Consider the following 14,627-nt stretch of genomic DNA (forward strand, 5'->3'; position numbering starts at 1 on the left):
AGACACGGGGAGACACGGGGAGACGTGGGGAGACGTGGCGAGACGCGGGGAGACACGGGGAGACGTGGGGAGACACAGAGACACACGGGGAGACACGGGGAGACGTAGGGAGACACGGGGAGATGTGAGGTGAGTAGATGATGTTGAGTAGTAGATGATGGTGAGTAGTAGATGATGGTGGGTAGTAGATGATGGTGAGTAGTAGATGATGGCGAGTAGTAGATGATGGTGGGTAGTAGATGATGGTGAGTAGTAGATGGTGGCGAGTAGTAGATGATGATGGCGGTAGAGGTTGCTACATTCACCATTCAATCGGCAGGTTGCACAATGGCTGTTGTTTAGGCGTCTGCATGTCTCATACTTCACGTCGGCATTGTTTACAACACGCACACACACACAGGTGAGTGACGTCAACAATTCACGTTTTAGAGGCGAATGCAGTTCCACCATTCGTACTCATTCAACACAAATGATGATGGATGTTGCGTGGTCTTACCTTCACTTGTAGATGAAGTCATTCGCCACTCCTTCTGGACAAAGATGTCCGTGACTTTGTTGTAGAAGTCCTCTTTGTTCTCTTTGAGTTGTTAAAGTCTCTCCGTCTCAGTCGAGGTGATTGCCAGGGATGAAAGTCGTCCTTGGTCAGTCCGATGCCGACTTTTGAGTCGTTTCACAGCAGAGAACCACGACCTCCAGCGGCCGCTGTTGCAGCTGGCGCAGGGAGCGCTGCCAGCAGCAGCAGCTGAGTGACTCTGCCGCCTCGCGAGCCGTCGGCATCAGATCATTGTGGGCCGCAAAGCTGAGGAGCCGTCCGGGTGATTTGCTTCGTTCCTCACCATTTGTGAACTATTCACTCTGACGAGGTCAGCCTTGAGTCTAGCAAAGTCACAGTTCCTGCACATTGTGATTGGCTCTGCAGTTTGGTGTCATCCGAATGTCGCGACATTTCATACAATTTCGTGCAATCAACCAAACCAAGGAAAGTTAGCTCACCGGAATGATCAAACCTCGCTCTCACGTGAGCACTGATGTTGTCCACGATGTCATCAAACATTCTGTTCCTCTCATCTCTGATTGGCTGTTGACTTTGGGCAATGTCTGTCAGGCCACGTGCGACGCATTTCTGCTCCAATCGATCACAGAAGCTGCCAAACTCTTGTCTCTGGCGTCCCACAACTCCCATCGCGTCGCGGATTCGCTCACAGCAGAATCCGTGTCCACTACTTTGTTCTGCAGCAGGCAGAAGAGTGCATCGGGCTCATTGAAAGTGCCCTCGTGTGCCACCGTGAAGAAGCAGGCTGATGCTTTTGACGGCCAGACGTCACGTCCGGCGGCCATCATGAGGGTGTCGTTGTCCAGCCATCGCCTGGAGCACGTCGCGCAGATCAGACTGGTAGCTGCCGAGCGTGAGAACGAGTCTAGAAGCTGAGCTCCATCTGGTGGACGCTGCTCGTGCTGAACGTCGCTTCACGACGTCGCCCAGGAGGTGGGGGCACGTGGTCGACTCAGGAGGTGGGTGCACGTTGTCGACTCAGGAGGGGGGTGCACGTGGTCGACTCAGGAGGTGGGGGCACGTGGTCGACTCAGGAGGTGGGTGCACGTTGTCGACTCAGGAGGGGGGTGCACGTGGTCGACTCAGGAGGTGGGGGCACGTGGTCGACTCAGGAGGTGGGGTGCACGTTGTCGACTCAGGAGGGGGGTGCACGTGGTCGACTCAGGAGGTGGGGGCACGTGGTCGACTCAGGAGGTGGGGTGCACGTGGTCGACTCAGGAGGGGGGTGCACGTGGTCGACTCAGGAGGTGGGGGCACGTGGTCGACTCAGGAGGTGGGTGCACGTGGTCGACTCAGGAGGGGGGTGCACGTGGTCGACTCAGGAGGTGGGGGCACGTGGTCGACTCAGGAGGTGGGTGCACGTGGTCGACTCAGGAGGGGGGTGCACGTGGTCGACTCAGGAGGTGGGGTGCACGTGGTCGACTCAGGAGGTGGGTGCACGTGGTCGACTCAGTGAAGACGTCACAAGCCCCTCGACTGTTTTAAACACGTTGACACTCAGGCGCACATCTTGCTGAGAGCGAGATGAGCGCCAGCTTCAACTTGTGTGCGTAGCAATGTGTGAGCCTCGCTTCAGGCCCCTTGTCTGTCGCCTTGGCCTGCACCCCGCGAAGACCTGATGCCGTCACAGTCTGAGCTCCCGGCTCTTCAACGCAGTTTCCCCAACACTCAGGAAACATCACCAGCCATAGCCGGCGCTGGTCTGTCATCACCGACGTCACCAGATCCCAAGAACGCCTCCCCCAGCTCACAAGTCGTCACCGCGCTTGTAGCCACGACGACGCAGCACCACAGAGGCCTGGGCCTTGTCTGTGACAGCCGTGGCCTCGTCCACTTGGAGCGCAACCAGTGGGGCTGCGTTCATCTCCTCGCTGACGTCACTGCTGACGACGTCACCGGCCGCTTCGATTAAGTCGTTCTGTGTTCTGTGTGAGGAGCCATGACACACAGCGGATGTCTCCACATGTCTCGCTAACTTTCATCGTTCTCAGCAAGAGCGTGAAACGGCTCCTCCACATCGTCACCACGATGATTAGCGCCTTGCACCCTCACCGTCACCACGACATGCTGATGGTTCCTGTCTGGCTCGGCAGCAGGTCGCATTGATGATGCCTTTCACAACCTCGCGGTTTTCCTTTAGCTCAGCGTCGTGGATGCTGATGTTTAATCTCCGCCGTCCATTCAAAGCCACATCTATCCTTGAAGCTCCAGACGTTTTTAAAGCAATTTGGCGTTGAATGTGAGTTGCCGATTGTTCACGTTTGTTGAGGCTCCTTGGTAGATGTCCAAGTCACAGAATCCCGCGTGAGTCCAAGCGTCGTCGGCAGTGGAGAACAGAAGTCAGCGGCAGCAGTGAAGACGATTCACTTGGTAGCACTGCCACACGCAGCAGGTGCAGCAGCAGTGACGGCGATTCACTTGGTAGCACTGCCACACGCAGCAGCGGCAGCAGTGAAGGTGATTCACTTGGTAGCACTGCCACACGCAGCAGGGGCAGCAGTGAAGGCGATTTACTTGGTAGCACTGCCACACGCAGCAGGGGCAGCAGTGAAGGTGATTCACTTGGTAGCACTGCCACACGCAGCAGGGGCAGCAGTGAAGGTGATTCACTTGGTAGCACTGCCACACGCAGCAGGGGCAGCAGTGAAGGTGATTCACTTGGTAGCACTGCCACATGCAGCAGCGGCAGCAGTGAAGGTGATTCACTTGGTAGCACTGCCACACGCAGCAGGGGCAGCAGTGAAGGTGATTCACTTGGTAGCACTGCCACACGCAGCAGGGGCAGCAGTGAAGGTGATTCACTTGGTAGCACTGCCACACGCAGCAGGGGCAGCAGTGAAGACGATTCACTTGGTAGCACTGCCACACGCAGCAGGGGCAGCAGTGAAGACGATTCACTTGGTAGCACTGCCACACGCAGCAGCTGCAGCAGTGAAGGCGATTCACTTGGTAGCACTGCCACACGCAGCAGCTGCAGCAGTGAAGGCGATTCACTTGGTAGCACTGCCACAGGCAGCAGGGGCAGCAGTGAAGGCGATTCACTTGGTAGCACTGCCACACGCAGCAGGGGCAGCAGTGAAGGTGATTCACTTGGTAGCACTGCCACACGCAGCAGGGGCAGCAGTGAAGGTGATTCACTTGGTAGCACTGCCACACGCAGCAGGGGCAGCAGTGAAGACGATTCACTTGGTAGCACTGCCACACGCAGCAGGGGCAGCAGTGAAGACGATTCACTTGGTAGCACTGCCACACGCAGCAGGGGCAGCAGTGAAGACGATTCACTTGGTAGCACTGCCACACGCAGCAGGGGCAGCAGGGGCAGCAGGGGCAGCAGCAGTCTGGGTGCTGGTGCCACTGCACGTGACACGTGGCCGTGTTCACTTCTGGGCCTTCGTTTGAAGTCGGCCCTCAAGCTCATCCATTGCTGATCACGCCGCGTTCAGATTGAAAGTCCAATTGTGAGGAATGTTTAGGGCTACAGACATAACTTCTGGATTTGAAGTTTAGAGATGAAACCTTTTACAGTTTCGCAGTCGCTGGACATTTTTTGGCTCGAGCTGACTGACGTAGAGGGAGAGCGTCAATGACGTGGGCTCAAGACACGCCCCCCTCAATGAGGCAGATGTGATAGCTGCCTCACTGGGGGGGGGGCGTGTCCTCACTGAGGGGGCGTGTCTTCACTGAGGGGGGCGTTTCCTCACTGAGGGGGCGTGTCTTCACTGAGTAGAGGCGTGTCTGACACGCCCCCCTCAGGGAGGCAGATGTGATCGCTGCCTCCCCTGATGCTTTTTCGTTGCAGTTTCATGACGAGACCAGCGAGCCTCAATATCTGTATAGTTTATACACACACGTGAAGTAAGTTAGCAGGAATATGTAAGACGAGGACATGAAATGAAGGGGTCTACAAACATTACATTGGTGACACACACAGAGATAGTAGCAGGCACGCGCTTATTGCCCGCGCTCCATCCAGTTACTCTGAGGGGTTGCGCAATCAGAGGGGAGGCTGAGCTCGTCGCTGCCTCACCCCTAGTCTCTTCCTGCGTTTGTAGCGGAGTTCTGCAAATTTGGCGATTTTGACTAAAAAATTATTGAAATCGTAGAGAAATTACATTTATATCATAGATGGTGAGTAGTAGATGATGGCGAGTAGTAGATGATGGCGGGTAGTAGATGATGGCGAGTAGTAGATGATGGCGAGTAGTAGATGATGGCGAGTAGTAGACGATGGCGGGTAGTAGATGATGGCGGGTAGTAGATGATGGCGGGTAGTAGATGATGGCGGGTAGTAGATGATGGTGAGTAGTAGATGATGGCGAGTAGTAGATGATGGTGAGTAGTAGATGACGTCGGGTAGTAGATGATGGTGAGTAGTAGATGATGGCGAGTAGTAGATGACGTCGGGTAGTAGATGATGGTGAGTAGTAGATGATGGCGAGTAGTAGATGATGGTGAGTAGTAGATGACGTCGGGTAGTAGATGATGGTGAGTAGTAGATGATGGCGAGTAGTAGATGACGTCGGGTAGTAGATGATGGTGAGTAGTAGATGATGGCGAGTAGTAGATGATGGTGGGTAGTAGATGATGGTGAGTAGTAGATGATGGTGGGTAGTAGATGATGGTGAGTAGTAGATGATGGCGAGTAGTAGATGATGGTGAGTAGTAGATGATGGTGGGTAGTAGATGATGGCGAGTAGTAGATGATGGCGAGTAGTAGATGATGGCGGGTAGTAGATGATGGTGGGTAGTAGATGATGGCGGGTAGTAGATGATGGCGAGTAGTAGATATTGGTGAGTAGTAGATGATGGCGGGTAGTAGATGATGGTGGGTAGTAGATGATGGCGGGTAGTAGATGATGGCGGGTAGTAGATGATGGCGGGTAGTAGATGATGGCGAGTAGTAGATGATGGTGGGTAGTAGATGATGGTGGATAGTAGATGATGGCGAGTAGTAGATGATGGTGAGTAGTAGATGATGGCGGGTAGTAGATGATGGCGAGTAGTAGATGATGGCGAGTAGTAGATGATGGCGAGTAGTAGACGATGGCGAGTAGTAGACGATGGCGAGTAGTAGATGATGGCGAGTAGTAGATGATGGCGGGTAGTAGATGATGGCGAGTAGTAGATGATGGCGAGTAGTAGATGATGGCGAGTAGTAGATGATGGCGAGTAGTAGACGATGGCGAGTAGTAGACGATGGCGAGTAGTAGATGATGGCGAGTAGTAGATGATGGCGAGTAGTAGATGATGGCGGGTAGTAGACGATGGCGGGTAGTAGATGATGGCGGGTAGTAGATGATGGCGAGTAGTAGATGATGGTGAGTAGTAGATGATGGTGAGTAGTAGATGATGGCGAGTAGTAGATGATGGCGAGTAGTAGATGATGGCGAGTAGTAGATGATGGCGAGTAGTAGACGATGGCGAGTAGTAGACGATGGCGAGTAGTAGACGATGGCGAGTAGTAGATGATGGCGAGTAGTAGATGATGGCGGGTAGTAGACGATGGCGGGTAGTAGATGATGGCGGGTAGTAGATGATGGCGAGTAGTAGATGATGGTGAGTAGTAGATGATGGTGGGTAGTAGATGATGGTGAGTAGTAGATGATGGTGGGTAGTAGATGATGGTGAGTAGTAGATGATGGTGAGTAGTAGATGATGGTGAGTAGTAGATGATGGTGAGTAGTAGATGACGTCGGGTAGTAGATGATGGCGAGTAGTAGATGATGGCGAGTAGTAGATGACGTCGGGTAGTAGATGATGGTGAGTAGTAGATGATGGCGAGTAGTAGATGATGGTGGGTAGTAGATGATGGTGGGTAGTAGATGATGGTGAGTAGTAGATGATGGTGAGTAGTAGATGATGGTGGGTAGTAGATGATGGTGAGTAGTAGATGATGGTGGGTAGTAGATGATGGTGGGTAGTAGATGATGGTGAGTAGTAGATGATGGTGAGTAGTAGATGACGTCGGGTAGTAGATGATGGTGAGTAGTAGATGATGGCGAGTAGTAGATGACGTCGGGTAGTAGATGATGGTGAGTAGTAGATGATGGCGAGTAGTAGATGACGTCGGGTAGTAGATGATGGTGAGTAGTAGATGATGGCGAGTAGTAGATGACGTCGGGTAGTAGATGATGGTGAGTAGTAGATGATGGCGAGTAGTAGATGATGGCGAGTAGTAGATGATGGTGGGTAGTAGATGATGGTGAGTAGTAGATGATGGTGAGTAGTAGATGATGGTGAGTAGTAGATGATGGTGGGTAGTAGATGATGGTGAGTAGTAGATGATGGTGGGTAGTAGATGATGGTGAGTAGTAGATGATGGTGAGTAGTAGATGATGGTGGGTAGTAGATGATGGTGAGTAGTAGATGATGGTGGGTAGTAGATGATGGTGAGTAGTAGATGATGGTGGGTAGTAGATGATGGCGAGTAGTAGATGATGGCGAGTAGTAGATGATGGTGAGTAGTAGATGATGGTGGGTAGTAGATGATGGTGAGTAGTAGATGATGGCGGGTAGTAGATGATGGCGAGTAGTAGATGATGGCGGGTAGTAGATGATGCTGGGTAGTAGATGATGGTGAGTAGTAGATGATGGCGAGTAGTAGATGATGGCGAGTAGTAGATGATGGTGAGTAGTAGATGATGGTGAGTAGTAGATGATGGCGAGTAGTAGATGATGGCGGGTAGTAGATGATGGCGGGTAGTAGATGATGCTGGGTAGTAGATGATGGTGAGTAGTAGATGATGGCGAGTAGTAGATGATGGCGAGTAGTAGATGATGGTGAGTAGTGGATGATGGAGGGTAGTAGATGATGGTGGGTAATAGATGATGGCGAGTAGTAGATGATGGCGAGTAGTAGATGATGGCGAGTAGTAGATGATGGCGAGTAGTAGATGATGGCGAGTAGTAGATGATGGTGAGTAGTAGATGATGGCGAGTAGTAGATGATGGCGAGTAGTAGATGATGGCGGGTAATAGATGATGGCGAGTAGTAGACGATGGCGAGTAGTAGATGATGGCGAGTAGTAGATGATGGCGAGTAGTAGATGATGGCGAGTAGTAGATGATGGCGAGTAGTAGATGATGGTGAGTAGTAGATGATGGTGGGTAGTAGACAATGGCGAGTAGTAGACGATGGCGAGTAGTAGATGATGGTGGGTAGTAGATGATGGTGAGTAGTAGATGATGGCGAGTAGTAGATGATGGTGGGTAGTAGATGATGGTGGGTAGTAGATGATGGCGAGTAGTAGATGATGGTGGGTAGTAGATGATGGTGGGTAGTAGATGATGGCGAGTAGTAGATGATGGCGAGTAGTAGATGATGGTGAGTAGTAGATGATGGCGAGTAGTAGATGATGGCGGGTAATAGATGATGGCGAGTAGTAGATGATGGCGAGTAGTAGATGATGGCGAGTAGTAGATGATGGCGAGTAGTAGATGATGGCGAGTAGTAGATGATGGTGAGTAGTAGATGATGGCGAGTAGTAGATGATGGCGGGTAATAGATGATGGCGAGTAGTAGATGATGGCGAGTAGTAGATGATGGCGAGTAGTAGATGATGGCGAGTAGTAGATGATGGCGGGTAATAGATGATGGCGAGTAGTAGATGATGGCGAGTAGTAGATGATGGCGAGTAGTAGATGACGGGTAGTAGATGATGGAGGGTAGTAGATGATGGTGAGTAGTAGATGATGGTGGGTAGTAGATGATGGCGAGTAGTAGATGATGGCGGGTAGTAGATGATGGCGAGTAGTAGATGATGGCGAGTAGTAGATGATGGCGGGTAGTAGATGATGGCGAGTAGTAGATGATGGTGAGCAGTAGATGATGGCGAGTAGTAGATGATGGCGAGTAGTAGATGACGTCGGGTAGTAGATGATGGTGAGTAGTAGATGATGGCGAGTAGTAGATGATGGCGGGTAGTAGATGATGGCGAGTAGTAGATGATGGCGGGTAGTAGATGATGGCGAGTAGTAGATGATGGCGGGTAGTAGATGATGGCGAGTAGTAGATGATGGCGGGTAGTAGATGATGGCGAGTAGTAGATGATGGCGAGTAGTAGATGATGGCGGGTAGTAGATGATGGCGGGTAGTAGATGATGGCGGGTAGTAGATGATGGCGAGTAGTAGATGATGGCGGGTAGTAGATGATGGTGGGTAGTAGATGATGGTGGGTAGTAGATGATGGTGAGTAGTAGATGATGGTGGGTAGTAGATTATGGTGAGTAGTAGATGATGGTGGGTAGTAGATGATGGTGAGTAGTAGATGATGGCGGGTAGTAGATGATGGTGAGTAGTAGATGATGGCGAGTAGTAGATGATGGCGAGTAGTAGATGATGGTGAGTAGTAGATGATGGTGGGTAGTAGATGATGGTGAGTAGTAGATGATGGTGGGTAGTAGTTGATGGTGGGTAGTAGATGATGTTCAGTAGTAGATGATGGCGAGTAGTAGATGATGGTTGGTAGTAGATGATGGTGAGTAGTAGATGATGGCGGGTAGTAGATGATGGTGGGTAGTAGATGATGGCGAGTAGTAGATGATGGCGAGTAGTAGATGATGGCGGGTAGTAGATGATGGTGAGTAGTAGATGATGGCGGGTAGTAGATGATGGTGGGTAGTAGATGATGGTGAGTAGTAGATGATGGCGGGTAGTAGATGATGGCGGGTAGTAGATGATGGCGGGTAGTAGATGATGGCGAGTAGTAGATGATGGCCGGTAGTAGATGATGGCGAGTAGTAGATGATGGCGAGTAGTAGATGATGGCGGGTAGTAGATGATGGTGGGTAGTAGATGATGGCGGGTAGTAGATGATGGTGGGTAGTAGATGGTGACGGGTAGTAGATGATGGTGAGTAGTAGATGATGGCGGGTAGTAGATGATGGTGAGTAGTAGATGATGGCGGGTAGTAGATGATGGTGGGTAGTAGATGATGGCGGGTAGTAGATGATGGTGAGTAGTAGATGATGGCGGGTAGTAGATGATGGTGGGTAGTAAATGATGGTGAGTAGTAGATGATGGCGAGTAGTAGATGATGGCGAGTAGTAGATGATGGCGGGTAGTAGATGATGGTGGGTAGTAGATGATGGCGGGTAGTAGATGATGGCGAGTAGTAGATGATGGCGAGTAGTAGATGATGGCGGGTAGTAGATGATGGTGAGTAGTAGATGATGGCGAGTAGTAGATGATGGCGGGTAGTAGATGATGGCGAGTAGTAGATGATGGCGGGTAGTAGATGATGGTGAGTAGTAGATGATGGTGAGTAGTAGATGATGGTGAGTAGTAGATGATGGCGAGTAGTAGATGATGGTGAGTAGTAGATGGTGGCGAGTAGTAGATGATGGCGGGTAGTAGATGATGGCGAGTAGTAGATGATGGTGGGTAGTAGATGATGGCGGGTAGTAGATGATGGTGAGTAGTAGATGATGGCGAGTAGCAGATGATGGCGAGTAGTAGATGATGGTGAGTAGTGGATGATGGTGAGTAGTGGATGATGGTGGGTAGTAGATGATGGCGGGTAGTAGATGATGGTGAGTAGTAGATGATGGTGAGTAGTAGATGATGGTGAGTAGTAGATGATGGTGGGTAGTAGATGATGGCGAGTAGTAGATGATGGTGAGTAGTAGATGATGGCGAGTAGTGGATGATGGTGGGTAGTAGATGATGGCGAGTAGTAGATGATGGCGGGTAGTAGATGATGGTGAGTAGTAGATGATGGTGGGTAGTAGATGATGGCGAGTAGCAGATGATGGCGGGTAGTAGATGATGGTGAGTAGTAGATGATGGTGGGTAGTGGATGATGGTGAGTATTAGATGATGGCGAGTAGTAGATGATGGCGAGTAGCAGATGATGGCGGGTAGTAGATGATGGAGGGTAGTAGATGATGGTGAGTAGTAGATGATGGTGAGTAGTAGATGATGGTGAGTAGTAGATGATGGTGAGTAGCAGATGATGGCGGGTAGTAGATGATGGCGAGTAGCAGATGATGGCGGGTAGTAGATGATGGTGAGTAGTAGATGATGGTGGGTAGTAGATGATGGTGAGTAGTAGATGATGGCGAGTAGTAGATGATGGTGAGTAGTAGATGATGGTGAGTAGTGGATGATGGTGGGTAGTAGATGATGGCGAGTAGTAGATGATGGTGAGTAGTAGATGATGGAGGGTAGTAGATGATGGTGAGTAGTAGATGATGGTGAGTAGTAGATGATGGTGAGTAGTAGATGATGGTGAGTAGCAGATGATGGCGGGTAGTAGATGATGGCGAGTAGCAGATGATGGCGGGTAGTAGATGATGGTGAGTAGTAGATGATGGTGGGTAGTAGATGATGGTGAGTAGTAGATGATGGCGAGTAGTAGATGATGGTGAGTAGTAGATGATGGTGAGTAGTGGATGATGGTGGGTAGTAGATGATGGCGAGTAGTAGATGATGGCGGGTAGTAGATGATGGTGAGTAGTAGATGATGGTGGGTAGTAGATGATGGCGAGTAGCAGATGATGGCGGGTAGTAGATGATGGTGAGTAGTAGATGATGGTGGGTAGTGGATGATGGTGAGTATTAGATGATGGCGAGTAGCAGATGATGGCGGGTAGTAGATGATGGTGAGTAGTAGATGACGGTGGGTAGTAGATGATGGCGGGTAGTAGATGATGGTGGGTAGTAGATGATGGCGGGTAGTAGATGATGGTGGGTAGTGGATGATGGTGAGTAGTAGATGACGGTGGGTAGTAGATGATGGCGGGTAGTAGATGATGGCGGGTAGTAGATGATGGCGGGTAGTAGATGATGGTGAGTAGTAGATGACGGTGGGTAGTAGATGATGGCGGGTAGTAGATGATGGCGGGTAGCAGATGATGGCGGGTAGTAGATGATGGTGAGTAGTAGATGACGGTGGGTAGTAGATGATGGCGGGTAGTAGATGATGGCGGGTAGTAGATGATGGCGGGTAGTAGATGATGGTGGGTAGTGGATGATGGTGAGTAGTAGATGATGGCGAGTAGCAGATGATGGCGGGTAGTAGATGATGGTGAGTAGTAGATGATGGTGAGTAGTAGATGATGGTGAGTAGCAGATGATGGCGGGTAGTAGATGATGGCGAGTAGCAGATGATGGTGGGTAGTAGATGATGGTGAGTAGTAGATGATGGTGGGTAGTAGATGATGGTGAGTAGTAGATGATGGCGAGTAGTAGATGATGGTGAGTAGTAGATGATGGTGGGTAGTAGATGATGGCGAGTAGTAGATGATGGCGAGTAGTAGATGATGGTGAGTAGTAGATGATGGTGGGTAGTAGATGATGGTGAGTAGTAGATGATGGCGAGTGGTAGATGATGGTGAGTAGTAGATGATGATGAGTAGTAGATGATGATGAGTAGTAGATGATGGTGGGTAGTGGATGATGGTGGGTAGTAGATGATGATGAGTAGTAGATGATGGTGAGTAGTAGATGATGGTGGGTAGTGGATGATGGTGGGTAGTAGATGATGGCGGGTAGTAGATGATGGTGGGTAGTAGATGATGGTGGGTAGTAGATGATGGTGGGTAGTAGATGATGGCGAGTAGCAGATGATGGTGGGTAGTGGATGATGGTGAGTAGTAGATGATGGTGGGTAGTAGATGATGGTGGGTAGTAGATGATGGTGAGTAGTAGATGATGGTGAGTAGTGGATGATGGTGGGTAGTAGATGATGGTGGGTAGTAGATGATGGTGGGTAGTAGATGATGGTGGGTAGTAGATGATGGCGAGTAGCAGATGATGGTGGGTAGTAGATGATGGTGAGTAGTAGATGATGGTGAGTAGCAGATGATGGTGAGTAGTAGATGATGGTCAGTAGTAGATGACGGTGGGTAGTAGATGATGGTGGGTAGTGGATGATGGTGGGTAGTAGATGATGGCGAGTAGTAGATGATGGCGAGTAGTAGATGGTGGCGAGTAGTAGATGATGGCGGGTAGTAGATGATGGTGGGTAGTAGATGATGGTGAGTAGTAGATGATGGCGGGTAGTAGATGATGGCGGGTAGTAGATGATGGCGGGTAGTAGATGATGGCGAGTAGTAGATGATGGCCGGTAGTAGATGATGGCGAGTAGTAGATGATGGCGAGTAGTAGATGATGGCGGGTAGTAGATGATGGTGGGTAGTAGATGATGGCGGGTAGTAGATGATGGTGGGTAGTAGATGGTGACGGGTAGTAGATGATGGTGAGTAGTAGATGATGGCGGGTAGTAGATGATGGTGAGTAGTAGATGATGGCGGGTAGTAGATGATGGTGGGTAGTAGATGATGGCGGGTAGTAGATGATGGTGAGTAGTAGATGATGGCGGGTAGTAGATGATGGTGGGTAGTAAATGATGGTGAGTAGTAGATGATGGCGAGTAGTAGATGATGGCGAGTAGTAGATGATGGCGGGTAGTAGATGATGGTGGGTAGTAGATGATGGCGGGTAGTAGATGATGGCGAGTAGTAGATGATGGCGAGTAGTAGATGATGGCGGGTAGTAGATGATGGTGAGTAGTAGATGATGGCGAGTAGTAGATGATGGCGGGTAGTAGATGATGGCGAGTAGTAGATGATGGCGGGTAGTAGATGATGGTGAGTAGTAGATGATGGTGAGTAGTAGATGATGGTGAGTAGTAGATGATGGCGAGTAGTAGATGATGGTGAGTAGTAGATGGTGGCGAGTAGTAGATGATGGCGGGTAGTAGATGATGGCGAGTAGTAGATGATGGTGGGTAGTAGATGATGGCGGGTAGTAGATGATGGTGAGTAGTAGATGATGGTGAGTAGTAGATGATGGCGGGTAGTAGATGATGGTGAGTAGTAGATGATGGCGAGTAGTAGATGATGGCGGGTAGTAGATGATGGTGAGTAGTAGATGATGGCGAGTAGCAGATGATGGCGAGTAGTAGATGATGGCGGGTAGTAGATGATGGTGAGTAGTAGATGATGGTGAGTAGTGGATGATGGTGAGTAGTAGATGATGGCGGGTAGTAGATGATGGTGAGTAGTAGATGATGGTGAGTAGTGGATGATGGTGAGTAGTAGATGATGGCGGGTAGTAGATGATGGCGAGTAGTAGATGATGGTGAGTAGTAGATGATGGCGAGTAGTGGATGATGGTGGGTAGTAGATGATGGCGAGTAGTAGATGATGGCGGGTAGTAGATGATGGTGAGTAGTAGATGATGGTGGGTAGTAGATGATGGCGAGTAGCAGATGATGGCGGGTAGTAGATGATGGTGGGTAGTAGATGATGGTGAGTAGTAGATGATGGTGAGTAGTGGATGATGGTGAGTAGTGGATGATGGTGAGTAGTAGATGATGGTGAGTAGTAGATGATGGTGGGTAGTAGATGATGGTGGGTAGTAGATGATGGTGAGTAGTAGATGATGGCGGGTAGTAGATGATGGCGAGTAGCAGATGATGGTGAGTAGTAGATGATGGTGAGTAGTAGATGATGGCGGGTAGTAGATGATGGCGAGTAGTAGATGATGGTGGGTAGTAGATGATGGCGAGTAGCAGATGATGGTGAGTAGTAGATGATGGTGAGTAGTAGATGATGGCGGGTAGTAGATGATGGCGAGTAGTAGATGATGGTGGGTAGTAGATGATGGTGGGTAGTAGATGATGGCGAGTAGTAGATGATGGCGAGTAGTAGATGATGGCGAGTAGTAGATGATGGTGGGTAGTAGATGATGGTGAGTAGTAGATGATGGCGAGTAGTAGATGATGGTGGGTAGTAGATGATGGTGGGTAGTAGATGATGGTGAGTAGTAGATGATGGCGAGTAGCAGATGATGGTGAGTAGTAGATGATGGTGAGTAGTAGATGATGGTGAGTAGTAGATGATGGCGAGTAGTAGATGATGGTGGGTAGTAGATGATGGTGAGTAGTAGATGATGGCGAGTAGTAGATGATGGCGAGTAGCAGATGATGGTGAGTAGTAGATGATGGTGAGTAGTAGATGATGGCGAGTAGTAGATGATGGCGAGTAGCAGATGATGGTGAGTAGTAGATGATGGTGAGTAGTAGATGATGGCGAGTAGTAGATGATGGCGGGTAGTAGATGATGGTGA

At 50.0% G+C, this 14,627-nt stretch overlaps 1 protein-coding gene across 1 annotated transcript in view; it reads left to right on the top strand.

Moving 5' to 3' along the window:
* LOC144720056 (uncharacterized) overlaps window positions 1-14,627 on the top strand; it is a 53,307-nt gene that overhangs the window by 16,442 nt on the left and 22,238 nt on the right. The window lies entirely within an intron of this gene.

This window comes from Lampetra planeri, chromosome 1 (genome assembly GCF_965212315.1).
Source record: "Lampetra planeri chromosome 1, kcLamPlan1.2.h2, whole genome shotgun sequence".
Classification (NCBI taxonomy): domain Eukaryota; kingdom Metazoa; phylum Chordata; class Hyperoartia; order Petromyzontiformes; family Petromyzontidae; genus Lampetra; species Lampetra planeri.